General features: G+C 27.8%; 1 protein-coding gene across 1 annotated transcript in view; it reads left to right on the forward strand.

Annotated features, from left to right (window-relative positions):
- The first annotated feature begins 5,020 nt into the window (after positions 1 to 5,020).
- Positions 5,021 to 5,700, forward strand: part of LOC106791418 (4-coumarate--CoA ligase 1-like) — a 12,212-nt gene continuing 11,532 nt past the window's right edge. The window contains exon 1 of the mRNA XM_014757038.1: positions 5,021 to 5,107. The gene's annotated coding sequence lies outside the window, so the exon portion shown is untranslated. The remainder of the gene's footprint in view (positions 5,108 to 5,700) is intronic.

A 5,700-nucleotide genomic window follows, 5' to 3' on the forward strand; every position in this document is an offset into this window, starting at 1 on the left:
CGATATAATAATTATCGAATTTATTTGTTCGTATCGATATATGTTGACGATAATTGATTAAGTCTTGTTATCTAAAAATATTTGTTTAATTATTTGACTGTGGGGGAGGAAGAAAAAAAAGAAATAATTATAACAGATATAATATTGTGTCTTATAATTATTATAAGTTATATTTAATTCGGATTCTTAAATCACGTGCATGATAAATATTGTTTTTTTGTTTTTGTTTCGAATAAGAAGAATATTCGAATAAGAGACGATGAAGATTTAAGGGGGAAGAAAAGTGAATGGGGAAAATAGGAAAAATAAAAATAAAGTTTCACGGTACTCGAATTACCTTGATTATCCGGATTATACAAATCCGTCACTTTAAGTTCGGATAACTCGGCGTATCCAAACAAGCCAGGATCCTTATCCGAACACGATCTTACTTGAAAACCCGGATTTGGAATGCAGATCCAAGGTAGATGCGGGAAACTAAAACAGTTTCGGTCCGGATATTTCTATTACAAAAGATCGTTCTTCTTACGCGATATTGTTGCTCCAAGATATCGAGAAGATTCTTGCTATTTGAACTTTCTTTAACTATTTTCTCTCTCTCTCTCTCTCTCTCTCTCTTTCTCTCTTTTTAGGCTACTGAGAAAAACATATTTACATATTTAATCTATATAATTTGATTGTAATATATTATTATATTAATCTATTGATTTTTCGCATAAAAAAAAAAAAGAAAGGTATTTATGGGACAATCTAATATTTTTACAACATTAAACTTTATCAATCGTTCATTTGTATTTTTATCCAATTAAAATAAAGAAAAGATAGGTGGAGAAATTTTTCTTTTTGAGAGAGAGAGAAAGAGAGAGAGACTGTCCTAAAAATAATTTTATCTGAAAAAATATAATATCCTTTTTAAAAATAATATACTTTATATAAGATGATAATTTTGTTAGATACGTCAATATAAGAATTTAATCGAATTATTTTCTAATGTTAAAAAATCGTAGATTTGAATAATACGTTAAATTGTATTTTCTAAATATAACAACGAACTTTGAAAATTGATATACGCAAAAGAAAAATTGATTAGTTTAAAAAATGTTAAAAATATTTCTCTCATTATTATATTATAAGATACGACGAACAAAAAATACGATCAAACAAAACGAAAAAAACCAAAAAAAAAAAGGGCAAATATCTGCGAAGGTATGTGTAGAAAAGTATGACGAGGGAAAAATATTTTATCTCGATTAATCGAGAGAGATTAAAAGAAAGAGACGATTATAAAATAATCAATCAAATTCTTTCTAGAACCGTATTCCCGTTGACTTTAATTTCCACGTGCTTCTAGATACGCGTACCCATAATACCCATTATAGCTATATCTTCAAGGCACGTGTCACCACGCACGATGTATTCTAAACGCGAGAGGATGATAAATTGCTAAATTATCGGCGATAAACGTCGATTAACTCTGGCACCCGGTCATTTGCATTTTCGACGAGCACGCTACAATTAAACAAAACTTCTCTAACCAAACATTTTACATTTTTTTTTTTATTTTCTTTCCCCAAACTATATTTTCAAGAATAAATCGAATAATTAAATATACTTTATGTGGGGTAAAGATTTGATTCGAAATCATATCATCTTCGAGAACAAAAATATAAGAAAAATCAATAAAAAAGAAGTGCTCGACTAAACTTATGTTTGCGTTGCAATCGAACGATAAAATAAAAACAACTAAAAAATGTAGACAGAAGTTGAAGAAGCAAGCTTATAGAATTTAATCATTTTATAGATAGTTATTATTAAACCTTTATTGTAAGGTAGAAAAAACGAATCCCATGTAGAATACATTTAATTTGAAATAAATACGAATTGAACGAATTAGAAAAGAAATATTATCAAATTGAATAATCTCTCCTTGTATAAATAACAAATTCTAACAGAATGATAAAATATTGCATAAATTTAGGTATAACACGGAGTCAAAATAATTTACAATAAAGAACAAATAATAGTATAATAGATACGCACTATGTATATCATATAGATATAAGAAAATCTTGTTTTAGTGAACATCGAAAGATATAGACGTATCTACGAAGGTAGACCCTTAACCTAGGGTGTTTGGAATTAGCGGTAACGTTGTGGAAGTTAGAGATCGGGTCAGCCACTAAGAGAACTTTAGCTGCCGTCCTGAGCTTAATTCGCGAAGGCAACCAGTTCGACCATGAAGACGTCTCATCGGCAGCTTATCGAACTTGGACAACTATGTTTAGGTTCATCTTCTCCCATAGAACGTCCAAAGATAAACGTTTGCTTCGATTCCAAATCGCTATCCCCCTTTCTCTTCCTTTCATTACAATACACACACACACATATAACTATCTATATATGTCACACAATTGATAAGAACAAGACAAATATTAACGTTAAATGTAATCTAATTGTATTTTATATAAAAAATTAATTTAAAAGGAACCATCTAATTTTACTTGGTTTTGTTTTCTTTTTCTTTTTTTAAATTACAAACAAAGCTGGTTTATTTGAAATTGGCTAAAAAGAAAAAAAGAAAATACATCGTATGGTATAATCTTCCATCGAGAAAATATAAAAATAACCTGTATTATTCGTGTCGTTGCTATCATAGCGAACAATGAGTCACTCTGATAGAAGGTATTGATGTAATTGCAGGGAAAAAATAAGGTTTATTTCTATCTCGGTTATTATATTTTTACAGCAACCACATCATGCGAATGCAATGATGTTGGGAAAAAAGATCGATAATAAATGAAGCTTAATAATAAACGATTAAATTAAGTAATATTAGTCACGTAAAATATTATTAGATGGATTATTAAAGAAAAATATTATCGATTCTAACATATATTTTGAAATCATATAAATACTATCAATTATCTTAATCAAATTTTTAATAATGATACCAAAATACGTAAGAAGAGGGATGGGGGTGAGGGGTAGTTCGAATTTGTATCGATTATTTCAATTATTCAAGTGAATATTTTTCAATAAATTATTTAACAATATCGTATATTGATTATTAAAAATATTATTATGATATTAATCAAATATTACGCATACTGATCAGCTATATGACAAAATAAGCGTACCAAGTTTAAATTAATTTAAAAAAAAAGAAAAGAAAAGAAGAAAAAAAAAAATAGAAAAAAAATTTGAGAGAAAAATCATAATGAATTGGATGCACAATGCATAATCCAGAATTCAAGCAATTCGAGACTAAGTCTTAAACGCAAAGCAGCGGTTTCGCGCGATAAACCTGAGCGATAACCTATAGAGATGTAATTTATGACCCTGCCTTTAGACCGTTTCCAGTCTGTTTAACTAGATTTCTCTGTCATATAAATCGCACTCGCTATTCCGTAACCCATGCTCGAGTAATCTCTCCACTACCTAGGAGACTAACCCAAACGTTATCTTCGATTTTATAACGAAATTTAAACACTGATTTGCGATTTGTAAATTCCGAAATTTAAAAAAGAAAAAAATAAACGAACGAACGAACGATCGATATCAAAATAATCGAAATCATTACTCTCAATGAATTTATTTATCAATATTTATTTATCATTAAGTTTTAATTAATCCAATGTTATCTGTGTGATTTATCGAAAAAAATGATTAGCTACAAATTGTTAAAATGTATCAATAAAGAATTGATAGATATACAATAAAAATAAAAATATATATCTGTTATCTTTAATTTGTGAAATTATACAAGCATAAGATAAGATTTGTAAGTAAGATAAAAATACGTATACGTAATTGAAAGATAGGAATTTTCTTGAAAGGTGGGATGGTTCAGTGACATTTTCGTGGGTAAAATTTAAAACGTTTGTAGTATGTGTGATTGTGTTTCCCGGCATACTTATGTAGGTATTCCGTAGCTTTAAGGATCGCGAAACGAGTTAAGCCGAGGTAAGCTTCGTCGGAAGCGAGAATGTGATCTTCTCAGGGTCTCGTATAGCTAGCTACTTCTCATACCGAAAGTATTCGGCATATTCTACCTTGAAGTATGCCACCGGTATCAGAGGTTTGTGGACTGTAACAAAGCAAGCCCTAAGGGCATCGAATCTATGTTTAAAGCCAAGGCATTTGCAGGGAAAACGCGTCACGGACGACAAGAACTTCATCTTTCTATCCGATAATATCTATAATCTTTTGACAAATTTTACAAAACTCTCGATATAATGCTCGTATATTATTTCACAATTTTATAAACGATTTATATATATATATATATATATATTATTATTGATATATGAATTATATCAATAATATTATATTATTGTTAATTAATAATATATTAATAATTAATAATTAATAATATATTATTGTTAATTAAAATATATTATATAATATATCAATATTATTATTATTCTTGATATATGAATTATAATAAATTTCTAGAAAAAAAATATCTAGATATTTTCGATAATATTTTTAATGTTATACTTCTTTTGTCAAGATCTACAATAATTCTTATTCAACTATTATATATAATATCTCTTGGATGTGCGAGTATGCAGATTTTCTACCAGTATCTCAGTATACATGTAAATTTATTTTTTTACTTACTACTATCTTTAATACAATCTTCTTTTTTTTTTATATTTACTATTGTCGTTACAAAAATGTATATAAAAAAATATAATCACATGCGTAAACAAATGTTGTGTTGCGCAAAAAGAAATATAAAAACTTCTTACATAAATACGCACAGCAAATTTTTTCTTTTCTTTTATTTTTGTATTATTATTTTATCTCGAATGACTAAGTATTATTTTATTTTCTGCATAGAGATAATATGTTGATATGAATATTGTATATCTTTGAATGATGATTATACGATTATTACGTTTGAAAGTTAATTAAAAAGATAATGTAGATAATCGTTATTTATCATAACGTAAGTCTCCGATTAATATTTATTTCCAAGAATGAATAACGTTTTAGTATACTTTCAACGTTAAAACATTTAAGTTCGTCGAAGTATCACAGTATCGATCGAAACGTCATCTTGGGAATAAGGAAAATTACTGTTATACTTGATATATGCAAGGTAATTTTATTCAATTATTATTCGTCCCAATTCATTTCAACATAACACTAAATAACAAATAAATATCTATCTCTAATTTTTTACCCTTCTCTTTACGAAAAAAAAAAGAAAAAAAAAAAAAACAAAATAAAACCGAAAACATTTCATTCAATTCCATTTAATTTTATTATCGATTTTCTGTCGATCATTTAAAATTGATCAACGTGAGGTGGGGGGTGGTAAGCGAACTCGAAATAATTATTAAAAATTACGAATACTATTTAAACATCAAAATATATCGACAAAAAAGAAATCAGACATTTATAATACCCGACCAAATAACAATTCAACATTCAAACAACTGTATTTTAATTAAAATCCAAGATCTTATATCTGCTGCTAGCAGATTTTACTTCTTTTAAAAAATAACGAACGCGAAAAAGACAACGACGACAAAAAAAAATCTAAAAAAAAAATAAAAGAACAAATAAAAAGGAAAGAAAAGAAATATGAAAGAAGAGAAAGCAGCAGCAACAACAACGACGACGACGACGACGACGACGACGAGAAAAAAGGAAAGGAAGAAGGAGGAAGAAAATAGAAAAAAAAAAAAA

The sequence above is a fragment of the Polistes canadensis genome, unplaced genomic scaffold (assembly GCF_001313835.1).
Source record: "Polistes canadensis isolate GaletaPanama2010 unplaced genomic scaffold, ASM131383v1 scaffold_305, whole genome shotgun sequence".
In the NCBI taxonomy this organism is placed as follows: Eukaryota; Metazoa; Arthropoda; class Insecta; order Hymenoptera; family Vespidae; genus Polistes; species Polistes canadensis.